This window comes from Poecilia formosa, unplaced genomic scaffold (genome assembly GCF_000485575.1).
Source record: "Poecilia formosa unplaced genomic scaffold, Poecilia_formosa-5.1.2 Scaffold112, whole genome shotgun sequence".
NCBI lineage: Eukaryota > Metazoa > Chordata > Actinopteri > Cyprinodontiformes > Poeciliidae > Poecilia > Poecilia formosa.
In genome coordinates this window covers 1,879,166-1,897,794 of record NW_006800051.1, presented here as the reverse complement: position 1 = coordinate 1,897,794, position 18,629 = coordinate 1,879,166, and the positions used below count along the sequence as shown (strand labels likewise).

The window sequence follows — 18,629 nt, the reverse complement described above, 5'->3', positions numbered from 1 at the left end:
TCATTCACTCACTCACTCAGTCATTCATTCACTCAGTCATTCACTCACTCACTCAGTCATTCACTCACTCACTCCTTCACTCATTCACTCCTTCACTCACTCACTCCTTCACTCACTCCTTCATTCACTCCTTCACTCACTCAGTCATTCACTCACTCACTCATTCACTCACTCACTCACTCACTCCTTCACTCATTCACTCACTCACTCACTCACTCCTTCACTCATTCACTCCTTCACTCACTCACTCCTTCACTCAGTCACTCACTCCGTCATTCATTCACTCATTCATTGACATGCCAGACTAATTTAAGTCCAGCTGTGATCCACTGCTGACCAGTTGAAGGTAAAATCGTCTGTATTTGTGGTGGATCTCCCAGAGGATCCAGTTGATCTACTTCAGATCAGTTTCTTCTAACTCTGTTTCCATCTCTCAGTGCAGCAGCAGGTGAAACCGTCCCACTGAGCCGCTGTGGGAAGGATTGTGTCCTGCAGCCTGGAGGCAGACGGTTCAGGTTTTAACAGAGTTCAGCGTCTGGTGAAGAGGCAGCAGGACGATTTGGAGTAAATGAGAGACGCGGCGCTGAAAGCTTTTCTCCTCCATGACAGCGGAGCCGCCTGTGTGACGGCACGCTGCGTTTACTTTATCTACCGCAGCTTAGCGAACGCAGCACGCCGCCGTTAGCCTCTACACGTTTAAACGCTAATGCAACACGACATCAAGACTCCAGCTCCTCCTGATCACCTCTGCTGCTGCCGACCAAAACACACAGGCAGCTGGAAATATTGCTGCTTTAAGATCAACATGAAAATAATTCAAATAAATATTTTAAAATTAGAACATTTTCCCAGATCAGTTTCTTTCAGTAAGAACTGATGGAACTGAACAGGAACTGCAGCTGTGAGTCTGTCTGGTGATTTCTGGATAAAAAATCTTGGTTTCTCATTCAGTGGGAAGAAAATGCAGAAATTTACTCAAGTCAGAGCAGAAATACTTCATAATAAAATTACTCAAGTAAAAGTAAAAAGTACAGCGTAGTAAAAATACTCCAACAAGTTTTTTTTTTTTTTCCCCAAAAAGTTACTCAGCTAATAGTTACTATGTGACTCTGGTTCCTTTCCAACCGTCTCGCCCTGCGGATGGAAAACGTTCAAATGTGAGTCGGTTCTTCGTCCCGCCGGATGATGTGAGGTCATCAGAGGTCAGTCAGAGGTCATTAGAGGTCAGTCAGAGGTAATGAGAGGTCATCAGAGGTCAGTCAGAGGTCATTAGAGGTCAGTCAGAGGTAATGAGAGGTCAGTCAGAGGTCATCAGAGGTCAGTCAGAGGTCATCAGAGGTCAGTCAGAGGTNTCAGTCAGAGGTCATCAGAGGTCAGTCAGAGGTCATCAGAGGTCAGTCAGAGGTAATGAGAGGTCATCAGAGGTCAGTCAGAGGTCATCAGAGGTAATCAGAGGTCATCAGAGGTAATCAGAGGTCATCAGAGGTCAGTCAGAGGTCAGTCAGAGGTCATCAGAGGTCAGTCAGAGGTCATCAGAGGTCAGTCAGAGGTCATCAGAGGTAATCAGAGGTCATCAGAGGTCATCAGAGCTTCCTGTCTGGGTTCAGTTTCTGCTCTTTGGATCATCCAGGCGTTGAGTTGGAGCTGAGGCCGATAAAATCACCTCCACCCATCAGGAAACATCAAGCAGGTCACCGGACGCTGCTGGAAGGGGCAGGTGGTTGCCATGGAGACCACCTGTACCCAGGTCACACCAGGGGGTCAAAGGTTGATCTCAGTGTTAACAGCTTTACTGCATCAACTTCCTGCTTTTCTGACACGATCAAAGTAGAGATGCAACTAAATGATACGATTAATTATTGATTATTAGGTTAGTTAGTACAGAACTGGTTTACAAATATTTATCTCCAAACTAAATATTTGCTTAGCATGATGCTTAAACTGGGGCTCTGTGGGAAGAGTCATTGTCTTGTGATCGGAAGGCTGTGGGTTCGATTCCAGCTTCCTCATGTCGATGTGCCTCTGGGCACTAAACCGATCTGCGTATCGGTGGGTGAATGAGTGAATGTGACTCTAGTGAAAAGCGCTTTGAGCGTCAAAATGACTGGAAAAGCTCCTATCGGCCCATTTAAACTGAAGTTCACCGTTTGCTGCAGATTCTTCACCATCTGCTTGTTCCTCCTCCAGACAACAGATTCTGCTGATTACTGTTTTAAATCCTGCAGCTGGATCACACCTCAGAGGTCAAAGGTCGCCTGTGAGCCTGTCCTGGTTGAACGGCTTACAGGAGGGTTCTGGTCCTGGTTCTGGTCCTGGTTCTTCCTCCCAGGCTACCCTGTAAGCTGAGCATGTGACCCCTGCGTGGCCCCGTACTTTGACTGACCCTCGCTCTGCGTTCGGATTAGAAACTAACTGGATCGGCTGCAGCTACGCTGCTGGGCTCGTTGTGACGCACACAGGAATGTTGACTGTGGTTTTTAATCTGGTATTCAGACTCTGGCTCTCAGTTTTCCGGTTCATGAGTCCAGATCCTGCCGGCAGGTCTGACCTCAGACGCTGGAGGTCAAACTCCGCCATGTTTTCTCTCCCTGCAGCCGGTGAAACGTCTCCAGCTGCAGCAACGACACGCTTTAGGCTCCGATCATTTTCTACAATTGTTCTGTTCCTGAAGAGCCGGACCTGAAACTAACCTTACAGAACCGACTCTGATCCGGTTAACAGTGAAGCAGACGTTATCGATGCTGCAGGGTCTGAACGATGCTGCAGCGCTGCCTTCGCTTCGTTCAGGAACAAAACCTGCCGACGAGGAGAGACGGATCACAGCAGGGGGCGCCGCCAACACGGCCGGGATCCGTCATTCAGGCGCCGTTAAAGACGCAGCGACGCGTCCAGGCTGCTGTTTGGACCAAACATGTTGGAAAAGATGCTGGAGGGAAAACATTCAGCCTGTGAATTAGAGCCTGCAGAGAAATTTAAAAAGAAACAAAGATAAACATTTAAACACGTTATAACAACGAAACACAACATAAAACATATCAGGCTGAGTAAAAACCACAAACGCATAACATTTTCTGAAATGTTACAGAAAAAACAAACCATCATCCTACTTCCTGTCGTCTTCTTTGTCGTTTCCTCCAGTAGTAACATCCGGCTGTCGTGTCTGATGTGAAACAAGTTTCCACTGCAGTTTTATAAAATTAATTTATTGATACGGCTGAAAAACGAGCTCATCCGATCACTAAAACGTTCCATCAAGTTGTTTTTTTTCCAAATTACAGAGTTTTCATTAAGCAAATCTATTTTTGTTATTTCTATTTGTGCAGAAACTGACACTGCAGAGCAAAAGCAGCTTTAAAAAGCAGAAAGTTGCTGCTGCTGGTGCTGCATGGCGGCGCTGAGTTGATCTGAATCTACAGATGATAAAAAGAACAAAACTGAGATTATCACAGATTAAACAGGAGTTATTAAATAATCTGCACTAAATAAACCATCATGACCTCTGACTGGTTTACCTCCACACCTGCTCACCTTCCCAGTAACAAACCTGAGGTCACTGAGCTGATGCTGGTTGCCATGGTTACGGCGCTCAAACAGGAAGTGGTCACCATGGGTCAGAGACTGAGATGTAAATATTATATGTCTGGACCTGGATGCAGGCAGAGTCAGATCTGGTTCAGCAGCAGATTTATTTTCTCTGATTTATTTTTAGGAGCTGAAATGAATTTATTTTCTGAGCGTGACGCTTCCAGGAAGAAAACCGAGAACAAGAGAGAGAAAACAAGCCGGATTGAAACAAAACCTCATCAATAAATCTTTGGTTCGAACCGACAGAAAGGAAGGACAATGAGATGAAGAGCGGGTCGAGCGCTCGTCTAATCCGGCCGTCACGCAGCGGCGGCGGCGGCGGCCTGCAGCGGCGGCGCCGTAATGTGATTTGGTCTGAATTAAAACGCTGGGAATTGGATCTGCGGTAAAAGGCCGTGTCAGGAGGGGAGAAATGAGAACGTCGGCGAACGCAGGAAGATGAACGACTGTCTGGGAGACGGACAGAGGAGGAGGAGGAGAAGCCTTCATCACACCCATGACCTCATCATCACCTTCAGATGGTCGCATGTTTCCTGCAGCCGTTTCAGCCTCGGTTTAAAGGAACTCAGTGTTTCTGTGAATGGAAGTTTGTCCAGATTAGAGGAGTGTTAAATTATTCAGGTTGTATTTGGTCTTTAGTTTCTTGTTATTCCTGGTTTATTGGGAGAGTCTGGATTTTACTTTGAAAGAGTTACTTCCTGTTGAGCCGACTATTCAGGTAGAAAAACAAACTGCAGAAAGATCGACGCAGTTTAGAGGCTTTGGGAGCCGTTTCCACCAATCTGTTAAAAACATGAAATAAATGATCTCAAAATAATGAGATCATTTATTTTATTTTTAACGAGATTCCAAAAGATGCTTTGGTTGGAGAGAAGGAAAGGAAACTGGAGTAAGACAGTTTGGATCTTTGTTTTATGTATTTGCATTATTTTATGTGGCTCAGAGCTGAATATGCAAATATACTTGCTGAAAAGCGGAAGTGGACTACCAAAATAAAAGCTGGGTCTTCTAAATGAGGCTCCTGCTGGTGATCCTGAGCCGTTGAGCGCTGTCGCTGTAGTTTCACTGGAAAACGACTCGTTCTTTATTTTAATCTGAAAAGTTCAACAAAGAAAAGAGGAACTACTGAACTGAATCAGTCACACCAAATGAATCTGTTCATTTAAACGGACTGAAAACTCAGCTGAGAAAACACCCTGAAAGTCACTGAGCCTTTTTATTATCATTTGTTTTTATCAGAACATTTGAACTGACTTCAGGTTAAAATAACCATGAAGTTTATTGGATCTATAAACTCTGTTTAGTTGATCAAATGAGCGACTGCCTTCGCGATTCAACAGCAACGACACGATGAAGAGGAAAATGGTTTCAGCCGGGTGATGGAGGAAAGCAGGATAACGAACGAAGAGGCTGAAGGAAAAAAGGAGACACCGAGTCGATGTCTCCAGCCGTGTGAATAAACGGAGACCTGAGGTGGACGACGTCCGTTTGAAGAATCACCATCGGCTCTCCTGGCCAAGCAAAGCGAAACGTGTCGATGGGTTCAGTGAAGACGGGAAGTTAGAAGAAACATGGAGGAAGGAAAATAATGTGAGCTGTGCGACACATCATTTTCAAAGAGTTTTTTACAGCGTAGAACAACAGCATATTTATGAAAACATTACCGACACCAGACTCCCTCTAGTGGTCTGGAGGACTTCTGTTTTGTGGAGAAAGTTTGCAGCGTTTCACATTTCAGTTTCTTTTCCATTTGTGGAATTTTCCTCTTTTGCTTTTCTTTTCTGTGGTTAAAAATTTCGTTTTGTTTGCAGCATTTTTCTGTTGCTTTTTAATTGTTTTGAATTTGTGTCATTCGTGTGTTTTTCCGTTTGAGTCCATGAAATTTTTTTTGCAGCTCCATTCATCGAATTTGTTATGGGAAAACAATATGATCAAAATTATACTATATCTTGTGACTCGCAGAACACAATCTGCAATTTTCTGAAGGAGTAACAGTTAATCTGTGTCTGTGACAAACATGAGGTTTTTTTTTCAAAGATATCATTTGTTTTGGATCAACTGGGGCAAAACTGAAAATACAAGACAGTTTTTAAATGTGTGACTTAAGAAATGACATTTCTGTTTTTGTTCTTAAGAATTTCATGAAAGACTGAAAAAACTCTAGAATTACCAAACTAGAGGATTTTTCTCTGACTTCAACTTCCCAGTTACAATCAATATTTTTGCACCAAAAGTTCTTCCATACAGGAGCAGGTGATAGTGTGAGAAGGAAAGAAGGACAAAGTACAGGATGGAAAACCTGCAAAGGGAAAAGATTTCCTGGAATTCAAAATACAGGAATAAATGTCAACAAGTCAAAACTTTACCAGAAAGAAATGTTTTAAAATAATAATTTCTGTTAATTTTTTACACCATTTCTGATTTGCTTGAGCCAAACTCTAAATAAGAGACAGAATGTGAAAAATAGTGATGAATGAATAAGACACTGCAGTCAAATGCTGCCCTCTATGGGTCAGCAGCGTAACTACATGTTATCAGACAGATTCATGTGGACCAGACTACTTCCTGGTTTGGATGGTTTTCCTCTCTAAATGCTCAGGGTTTTTCCAGGAAGTAAAACTGTTTGGCTGTCACCCTGCTCTCTGAACTCTGAATGTTTGAATCTCTGCTGCCGGGATAAAACTGTTTGTATTTTTGCAGAATCCTGAACAGACGTTGGATACCAGTGGCTGATCCTGAGCAGCAGATCCAGACCTTCGTCATTTTGTTTCTGTGCAGGCAGTGGCTCCTGCTTACCAAGGCGCCTCACACAGGATTTCCATGCGATCCGCGCTCTGCTTCGTGATGATGCATGAACTGATGTTTCTGTGTGAGACGCTCTGAGGAGCGATGGGACTCAATGAAGCACAAAATGATTCCTACAAACTTTTCCCTCCCGGCTGCAGCGTTCATAAATCAGCTGACTGAAGCTCTGCAGGGGGAAGGAAATAAATGTGTTGCTTTGTTATCCGTCAGATCTGTCATTTATCATCATGTTGCTGCTGCAGAGATGAGCTGAGCGCTACCTGGACTCCTGCGTCGGCCTGAATCCATCACAGCGACTCGGAGATGAGTTACTGCAGCAGCAGATCTGTTCGCACCATCAGCTTCATCCCAGTGAGGAGCAGCAGCGACGCTCCGGCACAAACAGAGAACATCCAGATGTTCCTGAGGTGAAACCAGACGGAGCGCCGGCCTGCGGGAAGAGATCAGATCCACATGAAGGAGCCGGACGGAGAACAAATGAAAAACGAAACGAAAATAAAACTTTTAACAGCGAAACATTAGGAGTTTAAACACCGATCTGGGTGGGAAGAGAAAAGAACCAGACAGACGAATCAGATCATCACAGGTTGGAGAAATGAAGCTGATGAGCAGAGAGGATACACTGCAAAAACCAAAGTATTAGTTTCAACTGAAAATATCTTAATACAGTGGAGAAAATGTCTCGTAAGTGAAGTAATGAAACTAGAAGCTTTTTCATTAACATTCAGGGATTAATGACTTCAAATAAGCTCATATTTCTTTCTGACAAGTTATCTAAGTTAGTTTCCTCTGATTTCAACTGTATTAAGATATTTGTGCCTGAGACTAGACCAATAATACTTAATATTTTTGTTAGAGACGACAAACAGAAACACCTGAAACCAAACTCAAATCTAAGCAATCATCTAAATGAATAAATAAAAGGAACCAAACACAAACAATCATAAACAGAAAACATCTAATAAAACATAAAAAATCCATCAGAAAGCAGCAAAACTTGCCTTTACACCATGTTACTTTAATACTTTAGTTTTTATCTTCCAATAAAACATAGAAATGTGAAGATAGAGCAGCGAAAAGCATCTAGTTTGTCTCTAATAGAATCCTCCTGCTGACACCAACCTGCAGACGTTTTTATTTCAGGCCTTTGATAAATTATTAAAGTTATTTCTTCTTTTTCTGGTGTTTTGAGTCAGAACCTTTCAGAAATGTGAAATTAAAACCTGAGTGACCCGGTTCAGATACGATCTGAATCATTTTTCTCCTGGAGAGCAGCGCGAACCTCCTGAACTCCTCAACCGAGAAACAAAACGCTTCAGCAATGAAACACTTTCTTTCAGGATGCTGCTTTAGATTCACAAACAAAGTGTTTTACATCCTTTATGAACGAGACACAATCTCTGAGTCTCTTTGTCCACAATTTAGGTTTTTAAAAGTCTACAAATCTTCATCAAACTGTTAGCCTGCATTATTCCACTCAGTTTAAATCTCCCTTCCCAGACACTCTGGGTTTTCTCCCATTCACTTGGATTTTCTACTGAACAAATCAGTGAACAGGAGACGTTGTGACCAATGATCTGCGGCGTTTTAGGATCGTCTGTCTGCAGGTTTCGTGACGGCAGCAGAGGAAGTGAAGGAAACCGAGTCGCCTCGTCTGGATCAGAGCTTCTGTCTTCACAGAGGAGGAGGTTACTTACAGACAACACCGCAAAACTCAAAATGTTACCCAGACGTTTTGTCCAGCATGCAGACATCTTAGTGCGCTTGAAAAAAGACAAACTGACTTCAAAGTAACTTGTTTGAAAAGGAAAAGCACGAGTTCTACTGGAAGAGTACTTCAGAACACTTTTCATTTATCTGCTGATGGAACTAAAACTTGTTCATCGATATTAAGGAATTATTTACTTTAAACAAGCCTCTACATTTTGCTAAAAAGTTACTTTTAAGCTAGTTTGTCTTATTTCAGGAGTACTAAACTATTTGCACTAGAAACTAAACCAAAGTTGCTTGGAAATATTTTGCATTTTTGCAGTGAATGTCCAGTTTTGTCGTAGCGTTGAACTGGTTCATTTCATAACCAAACGTTAGCGATTGGGTAAAACGTCAACAGGAAGCCCTCGTTCCTGAGTCCAGGCGTCTGGAGGATGAAGAGCAGGACATCGTCTCTCTGTCCTTTTCTGGAATAAAACCGACTTCTTTGCCGTTTGTCAAGCTCTTCGCCGGTGGAAACAGGATGGCAGCGTCTCCTTCTCTTCCCCAGAAGCTCCAGGTGTCTGAAGATGCGGTTGTCTGGTCAGCTGCGCCGTGGTGAGCAGAGGCGTGTGAAGACGTCTGGCTCAGAGCGAAGCCTGGCCTCCGGTCTGCTGAGTTCCTGCCGCGGCTGCAGGAGGTCCAGCAGTTCGTGTTCCTCCTCTGCCCATCAGCTTCAATCATGGCGTTAATAATGGAGCAGGTGCTTTGCTTTTGTTACCAATCTGTCTTATTTGCCATTCAGTCACTTATGGCTCTTCCTCTGAACTCAGCCGGCCTGCTGGGCATTAATATTGGATGAAGTGGGAGCATAAAAACCTGAGCTGCTCTGACTGGAGGCGCGCCGCTGCTAATGCTCGCTCTCTGGGCTCTGCAGGAATATTAATTACTGTCACAGCATTATGAGTATTATAATGATTCACATAAAGCAGCTTCTGGTGGGACCTGCAAAAGATGAGCAGCTCAAGCTGAAGGGGACAACACATTTCCATCCATGTTCTTATTTTGAAAAATCTGTTAAAACCTCCTCCTTCCTGTTCCTCCCTTCAGCTCTGGATCGCAGATGTTCAGGTGATCTGGACCCAGAACCCCGAACCCGCCTGTGTCCGGTTCCGGCCACCTGAACCCGGCCGAGGCTTTGTTAAAAAGTCTTTATCATGATGGAGGCTGATGGAGGCTGAGCCCGCCTCGCTGCATCAGGGATCGCAGACGGAGGCAGGAAGGCCTGGACCGACGGACGGAGTTTCCTGCTGACCATCAGCAAACGGAGACGATCGTCTGTCAGACCCGTCAGAAACATCTCTGGGTTCTGCAGCTGAAAACTCCAGAGGTAAACGCTCCTCAGTCTGCAGCAAATAAAGCGGCGCTGACGTCACGTCGTTAGCCTGCATTATTCCATTCAGTTTAAATCTCCCTTCCCAGACAGTCTGGGTTTTCTCCCATTCACTTGGATTTTGTGCTGCAGAGGAGGAAAGATGGCCGCCATCATCAGCTGCTGGTTTTTATGTTTCTTCAGACACTTTTTACTTGATTTTCATGAAGCCATTTGCTGCAACACGTCGAGGTACAAAGGAGAAACGGAGGAGTCAGAAAGAGGAGGAGTCAGAAAGAGGAGGAGTCAGGTGACTGTTTCTATGCTCAGGTGAGCAGGGCAGCCATGTCTGACCCGCAGGTTTGGTCAGACAGACAGACAGACCGACAGTCTGCAGACAGACCGACAGACAGTCTGCAGACAGACCGACAGACAGTCTGCAGACAGACAGACAGACAGTCTGCAGACAGACAGACAGACAGTCTGCAGACAGACAGACAGACAGTCTGCAGACAGACAGACAGTCTGCAGACAGACAGACAGTCTGCAGACAGACAGACAGACAGACAGTCTGCAGACAGACAGACAGACAGACAGACGGGCTGCAGATGAGACTGATTTTCTCCGCTGTTCGTCTGAAGGAAGGGTTTTCCCTCTGAGGCCGTTCGTCACGTTGCAGGCGGTTCTGTCTGGTTCCGTCGGGTCTCTGCTGAGCGTTCCTCGTCTCTCCGACAGTTAATGAGACTTTTGATGCTTTTTGTGTTTCTCCAGTTTTGACATGAAGATTTTTTCTGCACAGAGAAACTCTCTGCAGAGAACAGTTTGCCACAGATCACATCTGTTGTTTACTCGCTCACATTAGAGGAAGAAAGGAGAAGCTGTGTTATTGTGAACGTTCGCTCACTCCCACATGCTGTCACGCCGTCTGAAAGGACACTTCACACGTCTCCTCTGACTCAGAGCTTAAACTCTGAACGCTCTGTTCCTGTTTGGCTTCGCATCACAACGAAAAAAACACTGAAATGATGAACTCTGAGCTTCACATCTCTGTGGAGGCTAACAGCTGGGGGCATCCTTAAAAAGGCTTAAATTCATTTTTAAAAATATAAGTAAGCTGACCTTAAACACATTAATCACATGGCAAATTAAAATGAGCTCAATAATTTACATTCTAATTATATTTTAAAAGGTAATTTTGTTTGCAGAGACATCATAATGTTTTATTTTGGGTTTTATGGTTTTTATTCCCATTTTATTTATAGTTATTGGTTCTTCTGTTTTAGTTTGGATACTTAAAATATCTTTCAGTTCCAGTGTGAAATTTACAAAATTAAACTTTACTGGTCTCTGAGACAGAAAACTTATAAAATATAAGATTTTTAATATGATACTTGCTCCATTTTCAAGCGTTATATGGTCTAAATAATATATATAATCTATACTTGAAAATGGTTTTAAAACAACATTATAGTTTATCACAATAATTATTGGGATAATTTCTCATCCATCAAACTGTCTTATGGTGGCAGGAATGAATGTAGATGCAGTTTGTTTTTCTACCAGGATTTCTGTCAGATAAATGTTTGTGTCATTCACTGACCGCTGGCTAGCAGCTAATGTATGCTAGCTAGCCAGCTAGTGGCTAATGTATGCTAGCTAGCCAGCTAGCGGCTAATGTATGCTAGCTAGCCAGCTAGTGGCTAATGTATGCTAGCTAGCCAGCTAGTGGCTAATGTATGCTAGCTAGCCAGCTAGTGGCTAATGTATGCTAGCTAGCCAGCTAGTGGCTAAAACAGCAACACTTGTTTGGATGTTTAAATGTCTAAAAAAAAAAGAGGGCGAGAGGAAGAGACGTTTTAATCTGTCAGTGGAACGTATTTTTATATCGATTTAACAAAAATATTTTTATAGCAGGATTTAAACTCGTCTGGTTAAAACAAAACTACATTTATCGCTATAAGCTTCTGAACTGTTTCACAGAGAATTAAAATACTGGACAAAGAAACATTGAATATCATTTTATGAAAACTGAGTCTGTCTTCATCTCTGCTGCTCAGTTTGTAAATAAAAGGAACAAAACGCATCGAGAAACCAGGAAGATTTTATTACTAACACTTTTCATGATAACTGTTGTAGTTTAAATGTTTTGTATTGTATTGTGTTCTGCTGCATTGACAGAAACGTTCACTGATGTGCTTTAGCACCACCACATAAATTAAACTAGGCCTCAGAAATCAAGACGTTTAAGTGACAAGGTCTAAAAGTTTAACTGACTTACTGAACCTGCAGACCGCCGGCCCTGATGGGAGGGAGCGGGGACAAATCCTCTCCTCAGGAAACTTCCAGGAACTTCCAGCATCAGGAGGAAGTTTCTGAATAGCCGCAGAGTAATGAGACAACAGCATGGCCGACGTTTAGCTGACGCCTGTAGAATTTTACTTTCTAATTAATAATGAAAGCCTCCACCATCCACTTTGCTCTGACACAGGAACTGTTTTTAATTCGTGCTCCGAGCGTCTGCAGCTCCCATGAGATCGCTCATCCAGCAATCCGTCCAGGAAAAGGTCAGCAGGAGTTCAGCAGATCCGGTTTGTCTCTGGGAATTCTCCTGGGAACGAGCGGAAAAGTCAGAGGCTCGTCAGTAAAACTCCCTCAGCTCATAATTTATGGTTGTTCTGCAACCTGCAAAACACAAAACATTCAGAGCTACAAAAAATAAAACTGGACAAAAACGTAGAAAATATGCAAGATGTGCAGAAACTTACAGAACTTTAAAAAATGCATGTCAGCTTCGTTTTGTTAGAAACTGAAGTTGGTTTTCGATCGCAGTTTCCCATAAAAGGTTAAAGGGCAAATCTGCCTAATTTTTCACTTTGAGCATCTTTAATAATATAATAATAATTTAACCTTTGAGGTTATTTTATACCAATATTCTGCCGTTTGTGAGCCTTCATCTGATCTGTGAAGGTTCACTGAACTATTCACTTCAGGAAAATCTGATTGGTAGTTTTTCTAATATTAAAGATGATCAGGGTCACGAAAAGCTTTTTTTTTTTCATTTCCTGCATGGGAGCTGCTACTGTAAAAAAAAAAACATGTTTGACTGTTGAAATTAATCCTAAAAAAGGAAAAAAACTGATGCATAAGTTGGTCAGAACTCCAGGAACATTTATTGATACATTTAACAATAATTTATCGTCTAAACTTGGATGAATTCGTCACAATAAGCTCCAAACTGTGTGGCATTAATATCGACTTGTTAAACAGACATAAAAACAGATTTTATAAATACATGCAGCATCTTTTTCTAGTAATTATTAAACCAAATAGAACAACATCTGGTTGTGCTGCTTTAATTCATAACATATTTGTAAATACAGCAAATATTGACAAATTAAGAAATATTACTGGGCAAAACAAAAAGGAGTTCCATCACGATTTGGAACAAAAAGGAAATCCAGGAATCATGAAAAGTGCTCAGTAGTTTCAGTAAAATTAAAATTAAGAGCAAGTTTTTCATGTTTTTGTTAGAAATTACAATTACAGATGATACCAAAGAAAATGCAAACAAATCTGATGAGTATTTTGTAAATGTAGCTGAAGGGTCGTTGTGCGTCCAGACAGTCCAGATAAACTTCATTTAAAACAAACAGTGAAAACCTGCTGGGCTGGAACTGACATGAATATGATGAATACTTCACGTCTCCTTTCAGGTTCCCAAGCAACATGGAAACAGCAGAACTGACTTTTAAAAGTGAAGATAAACATTAATTCTCCGATTACAAACTTCTCTTCTCTCTCAAATTTCAGAAAAAATGTTTCTGCACTTTATAATTTCATGGAAAAATATTCATTATGATCTGATTGTCAATTAGGAATTGGAGCCAAAAGGTCGACGCCAACGGCTGCAAAGCAACTAGAAGACGGAGCTGATTTAATTTAGCTGTTTTTGTCGACCTTGAAAAAACTTTTAAATGCTTAAAATTTTTTTTTATTATTTTCTCAATGTTTTTTAATGCTTTTTTAATAAACGGTTTTGGAGTTGGGGTTGTCAAACAAATTTTTGATTTTGGGTCATATCAAAAATCTGAATGTTCTTAAAGGGCCGGTGTCACCAGAATGTATTGATACGACCCATAAACTGTGAAAATATCAATAAATAGTTGTTTGTTTTAGCATTACACTGATCCGTCCGTCCGACAGATTTTGTGGCCCTAATTTAAAAATTCCTGTGAGAAGTTTTATAACTGCGCTAAAGTCTGATGTTAAATCTGACTTTTTATTAATCGCTGAATCAATAACTGGACATCCTGCATCACTTCCAATGTTTTTCAATGAAAATCAGACAAAACGTGGCGATTTGTTGATTTTGTGTGAATTTCATAGATTTGTTGCAAAACTTGAGGGAACAATTGATGTAATTCTCGAGGGCCACATAAAAATCTACGGCGGGCCAGATTTGGCCCCCAGGCCTCGAGTTTGACACACAGATCAAGAATGACTTTTACATAAACTGGATAAATCTGGTGTAAGAAACAGGCTGGACATGAATAAAAGATGCAAATATGTACAAATAAAACTCCAGGCCCGGTTAGGTACCACCAGGCCCGGTGGAGTACCACAGGCCCGGTGGAGTACCACCAGGCCCGGTGGAGTACCACCAGGCCCGGTGGGGTACCACCAGGCCCGGTGGAGTACCACAGGCCCGGTGGGGCACCACCAGGCCCAGTGGGATACCACAGGCCCGGTGGGGTACCACAGGCCCGGTGGGGCACCACCAGGCCCGGTGGGGTACCACAGGCCCGGTGGAGTACCACAGGCCCGGTGGGGCACCACCAGGCCCGGTGGGATACCACAGGCCCGGTGGGGTACCACAGGCCCGGTGGAGTACCACAGGCCCGGTGGGGCACCACCAGGCCCGGTGGGATACCACAGGCCCGGTGGGGTACCACCAGGCCCGGTTGAGTACCACCAGGCCTTGTGGCTCCATCCGGGCCTTGAGTTTTATTTGTACATATTTATGTCTTTTATTCATGTACTGGCCCTTGCGGTACCTTGTGGTTTAGCACCCGGTATCGGGTCTTGTGATACTCCACGAGGCCCGGTACCGGGTCCGAAACCTGTTCTTCCAGATTAGAACGATGCATTGACGCTTTTCTGACTGACAGCATCGGCAGCTTCTTCTTCTGCTGACACTTCCAGCAGCTGCCTCAGCGTACTGCTGCCCCCTGCTGGTCATATTCCCCACAGATATAAAGTGATACATATTCATAACGACACATTAGTAATAAAAATGAATACTTGAAACAAAGATAATTCATGAATTTCTTAAGTTGAATGAAAACCAAACATTTAACAATAATGTAACAGATGAAGTGACAACAAAACCTTCGTTTTTAGAGTTACATAAAAATGACAAAAATACGACGGAGGAGCGACATCATCAACATGTGACTTTTAAAGGTGTTTATTTCATACAGAGGCGAGCCGGAGCACCCGGAGAGAACACACACACACACACACACACACACACACACACACACTCCTTAGAGAAATTTAGACAGACTATCATTAATAAGTTAATTGTTTTTTCTTGGAGGACAGCCTGAACAGAAAATCAAAATGCAACACATTTTTGATGCTGCCTTGTTTTTGGACCCAAAACGAGGGGATCCACCGTATGAATGCCGGGCTCTGGGCCCCATGAGACCCATCGGTCCCCCCAAGGCTCAGAAATATGGCAGAAACTAACCTAAGACGACATTTAAACAAACACACACTACCGAGACAGTAGTGTGAGAAACAAACCGTGAAAAAACATCTTGACCTGAAAACTACGGAGGAACTTTTCCTCCATCCTCCATCCCTCCTTCCATCCGTCCCTCCGTCCTCCATCTCTCCATCCTCCATGTCTCCTTCCATCCGTCCCTCCGTCCTCCATCCCTCTTCTCCGTTCAGAACAAGTAGTCCCACCATGAGTCTGAGCAGGGCGGTGAGGACTTTGTCCTTCCAGCCCGTGTTGCTGATGGAGGTTCGTCTGAACCTTTAGACTCTGCCTGAGCCGTTGGCCGTCCGGCCTTCAGCCTCTCAGCGAAATGCGTTTTGTTCCTCGGCTGGCTGTCGGACTCTGATGAATCCTCCAAAGAGGTTCTGCTGCCGGGCGTTTCCTTGGCTGTGGGCTCTGGACTGTCCTTCGAATGGTACGAAACATTTACGAATGCTACTGCTGGTTTGTTCTTCTGGCTGGAATAGTTTATATCTGATGAGTCTTCAGAGTCGCTGCTGTCATAATCTGAACCAGTTGAAGACTCAGTTGAAGACTCCTCGTTTGCATTCCTGTTTTTATGAATGTTTCTTGCTTTAATCGAAGAATTTTCTGATTTCGTAGCATCAGAAGAATCTTGAAGGTCCTTCAGAAAAGCCTCCATTTCTGGTTGGAAGGCTCTGTATTCCCTCTGGAGAGCACTGACTTTGCTCCTGAAAGAATCCAAGTGTTTGGTCAGCCTGTCTCGCTCTATTTTCTCTTTTGAAAATGAGGAAAACATTGATTTGGTTCCAAGCTTCATCTTTGCTTTCAATTCCTCGATCTTCCTGAGGCGATCGTTCATGGCCTGCTGTTGATCTTTGACCTTCTTCTCCATGTCCTGGAAGGCAACATCCCAGCCGGTGTGATCCGAAAGCCTCTCCGTCAGCACCAGAACCACCATCTCCAACTCTCCGTTGAGAGCGGTGAGCCTCCGTTCCTCGTCTGCGGCGCAGATGTAGCGATACTTGAGCATGGGCACCGTGATGGCCTGCTGGCTCAGCGATCTGAGCTTGTTCTCCAGCTTCTGGTTCTTTCTGATGGCTTTGTTCACTTGTTCATCGGCCGGGTTGACTTTCTTCTTTATGGTGACCAAGTTGCACATTTTTAATTTCTGCCTGATCTCCTTGAAGCAGTTGTCTTGAATCATCACCATCCGTGTGTTTTCCCGTTCCTTGTCTGTGAACAGCTCAAACAGTCTCCTTTGATCGACGTACAGTCTGGACGCGACGCCAACGTTTTTCCTCAACTCTTTGTTAACGAGTTCCAGCCTGACCTGCTGCTGCTGGGCGCCTTTGTTCAAGGATTTCATCACGGCTTCCTCAATCAGTTGTTCGTTGGTGGTTTTCAGCACGTCGGAAAGCATCGCTCTCCTTTTGCATAAACTGTCCAGTTTTTGTTCTTCGTCAAGCCAGATGTCGGATTCCAAGTTCAGCTTGTAGAGCCGCTTTTCGCAGTTGCTGAAAAACGCCTTCTCATCTTTCTCCAGTTTCTTCCGATTCTGATAGCGGCTTCTGCGGTCCGAGGCGTTCTCCAGCTCGGCGTTGGACTTCAGCAGCCTCTGCAGCGCCTTGTTGTTCTTTTTGCGCACTTTTTCAACGTCAAAGAAAGACATATCTGCTTTCTGCTTCTCGAGTTTATACATTTTGAAGTTTTTCTCAAGGTTTAAAGTCAAAACTGTCAGAGCAAAATTCCACGTGGTTCATTCGGCTTCGTGGGAGCAAACCAGAGAGGATCCTCATGACACACAGACCGAAGCTGTGGCATCACAGGGTGACATCATCAGGCTGGCTGTGTGACATCATCAGTGTGATGTCACACCCTGTTCTATCACTGGAAAGTTATGCTGGGCGATGAATTATCCATGTAATTATTGTGATAAATGATGATATGAAATGTTGGAGATTTTGTGTTTTTACTTGTGAGAATCTGGTTTTAATGAGTTTTCAGATCATCACTTACTAATGAAACCCTGCAAACATAAACAGGCTGAGTGCTGCGCTCCGTGTGGGAACGTTTCGGTGGTTTTGCTCCTGGATCCTGAAACGTTGAGCGGCGTCGGTGTGAGTTGCTATGACAACGGGTCTGTGTGTAGCGTAGCCGGCACAGAGAGCAAGAAAAACAAAATAAACAGTTTTCAGTTTTTTCCCTTTGCTGTGGCTCGTTGCTCAAGTTAATCATAAACGTCTCCTGGTTTCATTTCGTTGCCGATTCTACGGCGGCGATGGACAATCAACTTTTTGTCCAGATGTAAACAATAATATGCAACGAGTTCATAGACCACAAGGGAATGATTTACATGTGAGAAGGAAGATATGTCCACTTTAAGTCATGGTGGCATTAAAAAGGTCTTAAATTCAACTTGCTCAACCCTGCAGATTAGTATAAAACCGATGATTATCCAGGAGCATTTCTGCTCTTTTCAGCTGGTTTTTGTTCCGACCCGATCCAGGAGAAGCGTCAGAGGAGCCTCAGACCTGAACTGGGAGGCTGCTGGAGCTGACAGCCCTCATTAGACCTGCAGCGGCTCTGCAGCTCGCCGATAAACGCTGAAACTCTGCAATCTCATCTCTTTATTAAGTGGTCAAAGACACGACCTGATTTAACCGCCTGAAGTTTCCTCCTTCCTCCACTCGGCTGTCCTCTGCTAGCTGCAGCTTCTCCTGGGAGAGCAACAATTTGATGCAATAATCTTCAATGCACAGCGACAAGAAATATGAGTTTTTAATAAACAACAATAAGCAGAGAATGCAGCCTGGAGCTGCGCTGAACGTGTCCTGATCCGTGTTACACTGTGGAGCTTCTGAGTTCAGCTGCAGATACGAGTAAATAAAACCTTTATTACCTCTATTCCTCCGCAGACACACTCAGCGCTGCAATATAAGCAGCAGCACTTCAGGGACTGACAATAAGAGCCTCAGCAAGGTCAGAAATACGCCTCTTTATTCTGCAGCCTCTGAAAGCTGGAAGAGAAACTTTATTATCTGAAAGATCCATTTTTCCTGTTGGACTCCGAGGATTGTGAGCCTGGCATCTTTCCTGATGAGTCGGTTTTTGTGCCGCGCTGCACAAACTTCACTCTGATCGGGTCAAACCTGACAACACACAGTTTCCTTTCATTACCTCCACCTGTTCCCACTCAGCAGCTCCGACACGAGGCTCTGAGCTCTGGAGCCAATCGATACGATACGATCGCTCCGGCTCTGCAGCATCGCTCCGGCAGCGTCGCTCTGCAGCATCGTTCCCACAGCGCCGCTCTGCAGCATCGTTCCCACAGCGCCGCTCTGCAGCGTCGTTCCCACAGCGCCGCTCTGCAGCGTCGTTCCCACAGCGTCGCTCTGCAGCGTCGTTCCCACAGCGTCGTTCCCACAGCAC

General features: G+C 43.9%; 1 long non-coding RNA gene across 2 annotated transcripts; it reads right to left on the bottom strand.

Annotated features, from left to right (window-relative positions):
• Positions 1-2,685: 2,685 nt before the first annotated feature.
• Positions 2,686-6,937, bottom strand: LOC103143502 (uncharacterized). Of its 2 annotated transcripts, XR_001663067.1 has the most exons (3): positions 6,651-6,935; positions 6,397-6,556; positions 2,686-2,960 (listed from the first exon to the last, which is right to left on the bottom strand). It is a non-coding gene; the product is annotated as an uncharacterized LOC103143502 (long non-coding RNA). The 2 variants fall into 2 exon arrangements; XR_001663066.1 differs by lacking the exon at positions 2,686-2,960 and having other exon boundaries at positions 5,592-6,556; positions 6,651-6,937.
• Positions 6,938-18,629: the final 11,692 nt, after the last annotated feature.